This window comes from Phaenicophaeus curvirostris, chromosome 4, assembly GCF_032191515.1.
Source record: "Phaenicophaeus curvirostris isolate KB17595 chromosome 4, BPBGC_Pcur_1.0, whole genome shotgun sequence".
Taxonomy (NCBI): Eukaryota; Metazoa; Chordata; class Aves; order Cuculiformes; family Cuculidae; genus Phaenicophaeus; species Phaenicophaeus curvirostris.
Window position 1 is genome coordinate 21,046,634 of NC_091395.1, and position 11,002 is coordinate 21,057,635.

The following is an 11,002-nucleotide window of genomic DNA, read 5'->3' on the forward strand; positions in this document are numbered from 1 at the left end:
TGTTCTTCCTACCCTAGATAACTTAAAAGCAGAGGCTACCAGGAGATTATTGGCTTGACACCAAAGTGCCTGGAAACTTAAGAACTCCTGTATGATTTGCTATTTTAATGGTAAACACTTTGATTCCCACCAAAATCACCATTTAATTGAAAAGGAATTATTTACTGTGAAGAAAGTCAGTAAAATGCTTTGAACACCATTCAGAAGATCCACTGGAAACAATGCTGTACCAACACAACAGCAGGTCTTTGAGCTGGATGCAGCACATATCTTGTGAGGAAACCACCTGGGCAAGTATCACTTTGCCATTAAGAATGAAAGACTTTCCACTGAAGGCAAGATATAACCAGCATCTGCAAACAGCAACCCAACAACCAGCCTGCATGAAGAAACAAAGTATCAGTGCTGCCTGCAGACCTGTGATACCCACAAACGTTTGAAGGAGGCAGCCAGTCATCTTGCTTTAAGACCCCACGTAAAGCAAGCTCCTTATTTATTAAGCACTTACATAAAGTCAAGCCCTAAAATCTTAAGAGCTTCCCAGTGCAATTTGGCAGCGTCAAGATGAAATCCCACCTAAATTCCCTAAATCGGTGCATTACCAACTAGAAGCAATGTGATTACTGTTCCTAAAAGGCATCATAAAAGATACAGGCAAATTCTGTAATGTGTATAACTGAACTTAACAAAAGGAAAGAAAACTGGCACAGACACATAGAGAGCTGTCAAAGCTGTCAGCTTTCACTACGAGTGGACTTGCAAGACCTCACTGTCCAGTGCCAATAAAGCCTTCCTGTTGACAATAATGACCTCTCTGCTGCCACTGAGTTCACTCAAGTAGAGAAAAAAAATGGAATTGACATAACGCTTAGATAGCATTGAGGAGCAAAAAAAAAAAAAAGTTTAAGATGATTTCCTGGCTTTTCAGGGGGGTTGACAGTTTATCTTTTGTGTTTCTGTTGAAGCAAGAGGGTGGAGGTTGCTAGTGGGAACAAAGCATTGTTAACACATTTTAGGAATAAACTGCATGTGAATATTAGTAAAGCAAAGATGAATAAACCAAAATGTCAGATTTTTTTGAGAAATTAACTAACAAAGGCAAGCATGCAGATAGTTTCCCCAAGTAACATGGTTTAAGACATGCAGTATAGTTAAAAAATTATAGAAATCTAGCCAGAGACATTATGAAATGCACATTACTGATGCTGAATTAATTTCCTCTCAGGTGTTTCTCTATCCCGTCAGAGAAGTAAAACATTCCAACTGGTTGTTCTGACCTCTTTCTAACATTAAGTGATCCAAGTTAGAGAATCCAGGAGTTAATACTTTCATAAGACACTTCAGAACTTCCATCTGCACCAAAATTAAGTAGCTGGCATGAAAGTCTGCAAGCCCAGTCCTACCCTTTCTTCTACAGGCTCAATACCTGCTACCACCTAAACATAGAAGCTCCCCTCCCCTCCACCGTCCAAGGCACTGTCTGCTCAGGAGCTGACCTCTGCTGAAGTTCAAGAGCTTGCCAGTGGGAAGACAACAGGCAGGAATCACCTTCTGCCTCAGGGCTGCCAGACCAGCTCACTGAGGTGTTCCTTGATCTGCTTTGATAGTACATGCCCCATCACCATCTCCAAGAGGCATCTCTCATCCTTCCAGCTAGTGGTCACCTGGGCACCTCTACCTGGTCAAAATCCTCTTAACACACCTCTTTTACAACTTAAATTGCATGGAAGAGGGGAGGGTGCTTCCCTGCATTGACACCTCCAGGGCACAATCCAGGGCAACCTGCAGGTACCAGCACCCTTGCCTACAGCAGGCAACATGTCACTGGACATCTGCAAACAGCCACCCATCACCTCCCACCTTCCAAACTCAGAAGTCCAGTGCTGTGAATCACAGTGCTTATATTTCCTCCTGATCGTCCCCTCCTGACTAGCTTCCTTGCAGAAGAAAGGGATAATTGCTTTCTGCCTCCAAGAAGATAAGAGCATTAAACCTTTGGAAAGGCTCAGATAGTGCATTGACCAAAACCATAGCAAATACCAAAACTGAGACTGTAAGAGTTATAATAGGTCAAAGAGATAACTAAAAGGGCAACAAATTCTAGAGAGACCTAAGCTGCTGAAGGCCAGTGCTCAAGCTTGCCAATACAGCTGGCTGTGAAAGCAACTGGGGCAGCAAACACTTCCACCTCAGCTAAACCTGTCACCTCAATGTCCAGCCAATCACAGAGCACAATGAGTAACAGACAGTATGTGAACAGAACAGGATCTCTCAGTTCTGCCTGAGCCAAAAAACAAGGACATCATAAGAATAAAATATATTTTCAAAGGGAAAAAAAAAAGGATTCTATACTGGCTTTTAAAATTCACAGCAATTTTACAGCAGAGATCAGAGAAAATTAGTTTAATAAAGAGTAAGTTATATAAAAAAAATGTTTATTCCAATGCAATCATTAGCGCAGTATTTCTGCAACATTCTCTGAGAAAAGAAAAATACCTGTCTTAAGTCCATCCTGGTTGAAATGAGGCCCATCTCTCATCCGCACTTACGGTCAGTGAAAAAGGTGCACTTATGACAGATATTTCAAGCCTGTGTTTAGATGCTTTACTGTAAGCACAAGATTTTCTTTTTTAAGAAAAAAACCCCTTTTTCGTGGATGGCAGGCTCAGTATCTGCTGAAGAGCTGCACTGAATACTCTTCCCTTTATAGAAGTGAGCACTTAATAACAAGGAAATTCACTGCTTCAAAGAAGTGACCAGCCTTTGTGCATTTGGTTTTTTCACATCTCATTTAATCCTTGAGCCACGTAGGGATTTAGATTTATTTCCTAAAGAGAAAGTGAGAAAAATTTAAAAAAAAAAAATCCAAAAGGTTTGTTTTCTTTTCATTTTGGGGCAGGGTCTCACTCCCCTGACATCCCTAAGCAATGTTTAAAGCTTGTGCCTATTCAAGAATATATATATGTGCACACTTCCAGGAACAAACCACTAAAAATGTAGCTCGAAGAAAGAGACTAAGGGGATCTAACAGCCACCATTCGCTGCTAGTCGATAAGGTCCAAACCCCATGGCTCAGCTGAGCAATCTCAGCTGGACTTTTCCTGGGTCAAGGGCTCTGCACTCACTCAGACTGTGCTGGAAACAAAGATTCCTGCAGAAGCAGCAAAGAAATCCTCAGAACAATAAAGTGTAAAACTGGTGAGATGAGAGAACAGGATACCACATAATAAACTGTCCTGGCTTTGCAATTTCTGCTAGATTTTAAGAAAACCCACTCCCGCTGAGCCTGCTGCAGATCCCTTTGTATTTTAGTGCAGAGAATAAACATTTCTTCACAGGTGACATTCTGTTTTCTTATTTAACAGAAAGAGAACAGCAGATACAGAGATGGACTGTATACTAGAGCTAAGAAGTTTGGTAATGACGGGAGAGTTAACACTGGAGGGGGAAGAAGCTGTCAGACAAGCCAAATAACTCTTCCCTTTCTCCCATGGTAGCTGCCAGTTTAGCCATCTGCAAATTGATGTGGAAATAGGAGCTTTATACATTAAAATATGCTGTCAACATTTACAATATTACAAACAGGCAGTCTGTCAGTGGTTCACTGGTTTCCTTTAAGACAGCTTGCCCATTTTCCAGTATTTATTGCAATTTTTAAGATAAGCATAAAAAAGAAACGGGTAATACCTTGGAGTCAATCTTTGCTATTGTTTACTCCCCTTTTTAAAAAAAAAATTGTCATTAGGCAGCAATGCTTTTAGTCGTATACTTAAAAGTGCTGCATTTCAAATGTTGTTTTACTGTCAAAAGGATAGTTGCTTCCATTTTAAAACCATGATTGAGTCATTCTAAACCTCTCGAAAAGCTACACATCACGCATCAGACGGATCCCAAAAAGACCATTAGACATGAGCTGTCCTTCCTCATACCAGTAATTCCACTGCAGTAAATTTAAAAGTTAATGGGATTACTCCTGTGAGTAAAATAAACACTCGGCACTGAGGCGGGCTCTGCTGTCATGAAGAACACATGGGGAACCATTCCAATACACAAAATTAAGAACAGATACCTCCTCAAAGCCTCCTTACATAGCACAGTGAGCAGAGTGAAATGTGTCCAAACGTACCTTTTCTGCAAACACAAGGTATATGCCTGCTAGCAGTACTTAATACAGACAGAATTACACAAAATGCAATAGCTGTGTGAATGTATGATATACAAAGCCACGCTGCTAAAAGTGACCTAATAAGCAAAACGTTCTGATTGTGTGTGTTTTTATCCAACGCATTAGACTAACTGGAATTCACTGATAGGAAAATTAAGACTATTTTCACACCTGCTTCTACTAAACACGGAAAACACCCTTGAAAAAGACTTCAATCACTGATTAAAAATAATTATTGTGATGTTATACCTAAACAGGCATTTATCCAGTGCACCATGACACAGAAATTATGTGTCAGCATGAAACAACACACACAATTCAATACGTGAAGAACAGGTAGGCTTATTCCAGGCTCTAGTATGAATAATCTGCAAATTACAACCTTCCTTTATTTTTGCCTGCACCAGATCCACCCTTGTAATTGCATACATTGATTCATTCAAATTAAAAAATGATACATTAAGATTAAGGGAGCTTCAAAAAACCCTAGAAGAATTAAGGGAAAGAGGACCAAACACAGGAGCTCATAACTAAAGAATATCCTTCTTGTATTAAAACAAATACATCTGAAAGTCAGACTGTTATTGTGTCTCACTGCTGTCTATTTAAGTCAATGCTACTATTTCAAACCGTATTTAACAATACACTCTGTTACAGTTATAGCACTGTCACCTCAGCATTTCTGCTGATAAGCCCTAAAATGAAATATATTTTGTATGTAATGACAATTATGGCAAGTAAGGAGTTACTTTGTTACAATCCATCAGTTGCAATGTACTCTGTTCCTTTCACTTGCTCACATGACACTTTTTAAGGTCATCTGGGTGAAGTTCAAATGAGATCTGCAAACCAATCCAAGCCCACAGGCGATGCGTAACAAATCACAACTTTACAGTGGAGGGGAGATCTTTAAACAATTCCTTCATTCATTTTATTCTGTGTTTTACACAATTTATATAAGCCACTTCCCAAACCCTAGTACTTACAACAGAAAGATTTAAAACACATGCATTTTTAAACTCAAAGAGGTGCAGGAAACCTAGTCACAGACTGCAGGGCTGCCTCTCACACCCTATTGTCACAGGGAATGTATTTTAAAGTAATGATGTTCTTTTGAAATACCAGCACTACAAAACCGTGTAACACTTTCAGTATACTCTTTGAAATGTTTCCTTTGTGACTAAATTTCTGAATTTGTAAGAACAGTCAAAGAGAAGAAAGAAACCTCCGGTTCTAATCAACAAACTCTTCCCAGGAGTTAAAAATAATGGCTAAACAATATGAAAACGCATGAAATAGCATTAAGCCTTCCTCCCTTCCATACACATTTTGCTTTTAGTATATAAACTAAGAAAAAGTGACTGAAATAAAAATCTGTTTTATTTTCCTAGTATAGGAAAATCATGGCAGCGGAATAATTCCATTTTCCCGATGTATATCCTTCAATCTATAACTGGTGATACCTGTGAAGGTGACCAGGTTTATGATACAGGCTGGGCACTTGATACTTCCCCATAATAATAGCAGGAGCTTCTGAAACTCAGCTGCCTCTGCAAAAAGCTATTTCCATGCTAAGGAACCTAAATACTGAATTTACTTTTTTTCCTCTAAATCTTAACCTAGCTTTTTAAAGTATTTCCCCCTAAGCACCCTTCCTGCAAAGGGTAAAACAGAAAATCATGCACTGTGAACTGTTAATTGCATATACTTTATCCTACAAAGTCACTGTCTGTAACAGTAAGATTTTGAAAAACAAAAATATATGACGCAGGGTTAAAGGAAAAAAATTACGAGACCTTGTCATCCTCTATGCAACTACATATATACTACATACCTACAAGGCACAGAGTATCAGCTAGTTATTTAACCACGGAGTGTAGGGTAAAGGATAATAAAATTAAAACCCAGAAGAACGAATACCACGAACTTCAAGAAATATTATTCACGGGTCTAAGATGGCTACCTTCATCTGGCCAAAAGTAAAGTTCCCAATCAGCTGAATATGACAACTAACCCCACAGGAGGATCCCTCATCAGAGCCCAGAAGCAGCCAAACTGAACTTTTCAAACCCAAATGGGTGACAAGTGTCAGCAGCATAGGGCTAGGCAGGCGGACTTGAGCGGCTGAGGTTTCTCATGCATTAGGCTTCACGTACTGCAGGGAGAGCTATTCCCAGAAGCGGAGCTGTTCAGTAGTAATTGGCAAAGGAGACATGCTGTGAGAAGCACTTGTCAAATAATGCTTGTTTACAAATAAATCTCCTAGCAGCAAAGGATAGCAGTTATTGAATAAGTTCAGGTCCGCAGTCAGACCCCTCCTACGAGCAGTCTTTTACCTTTGCATTTACTGAAGAGACAAGAATTCTACAGAAGTCACAAAAGTAAGGGGAGACCATGAAGCAAGCACTAGTGCTGCTGATCATTACCGTAATATTCCTCTGCAATCTCCCTGTAAAGACTATCCTAAACCCATTTGCTACACAGCATTAACTCTTTCTAGTAACGCTCCCTATTGTGTAAAAGTCCTATTCTGCAGCTGCCTATTTGTACAGAGACACCCATACACCCGGTGCCCGGTCCCATTGACTCCAGAACCACTGTCCAAGAACCGGCAATGATGACCAAGACACAGCTCAGAGCACCTGCTGGTCTCCCAGCAAAGCATCTGGGCAGAGCAACAGCGTGCCTCCCAAGGATCGGGTGAGGAACAGGGAGAGTCCTTTGAAGAGCCCTTTTCCCAGTGCCACGGGAACTCCCAGCACTCTTCCCACAGGTGAAATCATCTGAACCCGTGAGAGCAGAAGGATTGGGTCCGATGTTATCTTAACAAGGCAAAGCCAAAGCCATTTCGATCATCCCCAAAAAACCAATGCACTTCCCGAACATTTGATGTCTTCATATACAGAGGATCAGCATTTTCCCCTTCCTCTTCACTTTTTTTTTTATATTTATTTCAAGAAAACGTTATTGCTGCTTTCTAAAAGAAATTACAGCTAGCTGGTTACCTCAGGCCACATCTTTGAAATTCTGGTACAGTTCTCCTTCACCAGTCCCTTCATACCTTCTCCCTTTAAGGGAGGTTCACAAATAATTACAGTGCATCGCAAAAACCAGCCTGCTACGAGCAGCTGGCATCTCCTTCAGGTGCTGAACTTCTCTACTCGTTGCTTTCACATTACAGCCTGCCCGCGGATCCAAAAATAATAATAAAAAGCCCCAAGCAGTGCCCACACCACGTATGGAGGAAAAAAAAACGAACCAGTGCGGTTTGAACGCCTGGAAAGAGCTTGCCAAACAAGGTGGCTGGACGAATCTTTTGGCTACTGGCCTCACAGAGGTTAAACGTGTATAGAGAGATAGAGAGACAGAGAGATAGAGAGATAGATTAAAAAAAAAAAAAAGGAAGAAAGAAACAGTCCCGCAGCGCGGCCGGTGAAGTAGCGGCACGTCTGCGGCTTCCCCTCCTTTTTACAGCCGCGTTTTAAGGCACGAAGTAAGCGCACTGCGGCCAGTGCTCCTCACCGGGAGCCTCCCCGGCCCCACACTCCCGCTCTCGCTCCGCCTGCGCGCATCCTTGCCCCGCGCAGAGCCGCGCACCCTTGTCCCGCGCATCCCACCCCGCATCCTCGCCCCGCGCATCCCACTCCGCATCCTCGCCCCGCGCATCCCACTCCGCATCCTCAGCCCGCGCATCCCATCCTCAGCCCGCGCATCCCATCCTGCATCCTCGCCCCGTGCATCCCACTCCGCATCCTCAGCCCGCGCATCCCACCCCGCATCCTCGCCCCGCGCATCCCACTCCGCATCCTCAGCCCGCGCATCCCACCCCGCATCCTCGCCCCGCGCATCCCACTCCGCATCCTCAGCCCACGCATCCCATCCTGCATCCTCGCCCGCTCAGAGCCCTACGACCCGGCGGGCCAGGATGCTCCTGTTCAACTCCCCCGGTGCAGCCCGCTAGGAAACAGCCGCGCAAACGCCCCGGTGCTAAGACACCTCTGACAGCACCACCTCCCCCCCACCAAAAAGAAAAAAAAACCCCGCAACACCCGCCGAAGCACCTGTGCGAACGCCCCCCCGCCCAGCCTCGCCCGCTCTCCCGGCCCCCCAAGCCGGCGCAGCGCCCCGGGGTCTCCGCTCACCCTCGCTGCCGGGGCTGGCCAGCAGGCTCCGGAGCGCGGCGCTCAGCAGCAGCAGCAGCGGCAGCGCCAGGCGGGTCCAACCGGGAGCGGGCGGCCCGGCGCGGCGGGCGCAGCCGCCACCGCCCCGCGGCCCCATCCCGCCGCCGCCGCTCCCCCGGCCGGGCTCGGGACGGGGCTGGCGCCGCCGCTCCGCTCCGCTCCCGTCCGGCCGCCGGCGCGACTGGGCGAGCCGCGGGGCGGGGACGGGGGAGGTGGCCCCGCGCCGCCGCGGAGACGCCCCCGACGGGGCGGACCCGCCGCCGGCCCCCGCCGCCCCGGGAACCCCCGGGAGCAGGCGGCAGCGGTGAGAGAAGCGGGTCCCGTTACAAGGAGTGCGGTGTCTTTGATTTAAGCCAAAGCGGAGTTGAGTTTCGTCCAAGTAATTCCATTCCTTGAACGCCAGACGGAATGCCCCTCCGACAGCGGGTTTTCTTGTAAACGGTATTTTTTCCCGACACGGTTTGTTCTTTGGAGATGATAACGTCTGGTGTTCGGTCTGATCTGTGCTGAACTGGTGTCTCTTCTCCTGCAGTCCCCTGTGTTCACAGAGGTTCCCCATCACAAATGCGAGGTCAGGCAGAGCTGGAGCCAGCTCCGCATCCACGAGAGTTTTGAATGTTGCAAAGTTCATAGCTACATTAAAACTATACCTTGGAAAGTAATACAATATGCATAAGATTTCTGGGAAAGTTCATCCATATGCATGTAAGCGGGAAATGCATTCTGTAGCCAGCTTTTGTCTTCCTGCAAGATTGATGGCGATCACTCCTTCACGTTTCCCAGGCCTGACAAAGGACGCTTACTTTCTAAAACTCCAAAATGAGTCTTAGAGAGTTGATTTGCTGGCATTTTCAGTACCAGAATGGGAAGCCCCAGTGCTCCCTGAAGTTGCCGCGGGTCGCGGTCCCAAAATCTTCCTTTCCCCTCAACCCACAGAGCCAGGGAAGCTGCAACTTCACTGGGTGGGCAAGCCTGAGTGGAAGGGTCGTCCCCTTCCAGGAGAACAAAAATGCCAGAAACTCCACAATGGAGCCAATAGAAAGATAATTTTTCAGGTGTGTTTTACCTGAGATCACCACCAGAGCATAGCTTTGAATGCAGCGCTGACAACTAGTTTCACAGAAGTTTTCACTGAGGTCCTTTAACCCTCAGAGCCCTAGTTGTCACCCACTTCATCTTCCTAAAAAATAAAATAAATAAATCCCAAAAGTATAAGAAGTCAATTCCCAGAGGTTTATTCACCCACATCAGTTCCTCCCCTGAGAGAACTACCTCCAGATAAAGACAAACCCCAGCCTTGCAGGTGCACTAGCAGCAAGTCAAGGCCAACCAAAACCCTTCTCACTTTGTACTGCCTCCTTCATTTCACTCTGCTGCCGAGATAAAAGCAATAACTGAAGGCTGAGCACCTGCAAAAGGCTCTTTCTCCAGGGGGGCAAGGCTTAAGACCAGGGTTCCAAACAATATGCAACTGAAATTACAGAATACCCAGTGGTGAACTGCCAATAGCACATCTCTTGACACTGCCACTGCTTGTTTTTTATTCATAAGTAGTCGGACAACGTATTTCTCTGTGTGCTTGGTACCATATACAAATCTCAGTGTTTGCCAAAATATAAACATAGTCTTGAACTGTACATGCATATTATTTTCAAAAGTCTTTGCCCCTTTTGTGTGAGGTTTTTCTGCCTCAAGCTGTCCAACGTTTTTACTGCCACCAGGAGGACAAGGAAGGGGCTTTGCTTTTACAGCATGAGGTATATCAGTAAAGTTGGCAAATGAAAAGCATTTTATGCATCAGCTTACATATGTTCATTATTCAGACATCCTGCTAGCCGGTAGTTTGCCATCAAACCACCCCTGCATAAAGCTGTATGGTCAGATCCTCAGCTGGGTTAAACAACAGCTGAGAATATCTGACCCCAGGCCAGCATCAGATCTAGGATGGGAGTAGCACCATGAGGTATACTCATTTCTAGGTTTTTGCCATCTGTAGAAGGAGTGGTGAGTTTTGCCACCCAGAAATCAGGCCAATGCAGGGAAATGTCATTAGAAACAGCACCTTACTAGCATAGTAAAAAGGATCAGATGGCAAAGAACGAGTAAAAGGCCAAGCTAGATGAGAACCTCCACTGCCCAAGGGGCAAGACTGCTGTAGCTAAACAAGTCTCTTATCACAATCTCATGTCAAACTGTTGTTTGCTCTTGATTTTCCACTGCTATTTGACAGTCATTAACTGCTGTTTGGACTGCCAGACTTATAATTTAGAGGCATTTCAGATGATATGTTAGTGACATCTTAATTTTCTAGGAAACACCAAGATGAGCTTCATGTGATTCATAAGCTATTTAAGAATAGCCACCACGTTCTAGCTTTCATCCTAGCTGCCTTTTTTCCTGCAGGAAACCAGCTTTTATTACAAGACCTTTGGCTTCTTCTCCACCCTGGCTGTTGCACAGGAAGACGGTCCCAACCTCATCTCCCAGGACATCATTGAGTACTGATAAAAACCTAAATACAGCCTTATATAAAGGTTATTTCCTTATCCCCAAACAGAGGATATTGCAACTTTATGCAGCCTAGTGAATCCCATTTGGTGGGGACTCAGTCTTCTACAAGTCTCCTCCTGGTTTTGCCTCCAATCTTACTAATAGT

The 11,002-nt window shown here is 44.7% G+C and overlaps 1 protein-coding gene across 7 annotated transcripts in view; it reads right to left on the reverse strand.

Moving 5' to 3' along the window:
- Positions 1 to 8,419, reverse strand: part of EPHA5 (EPH receptor A5) — a 197,042-nt gene extending 188,623 nt beyond the window's left edge. For all 7 annotated transcript variants that reach the window (XM_069855466.1, XM_069855464.1, XM_069855461.1 and 4 more), the window contains exon 1: positions 8,308 to 8,419. The gene's annotated coding sequence lies outside the window, so the exon portion shown is untranslated. The remainder of the gene's footprint in view (positions 1 to 8,307) is intronic.
- Between the last annotated feature and the right edge of the window lie 2,583 nt (positions 8,420 to 11,002).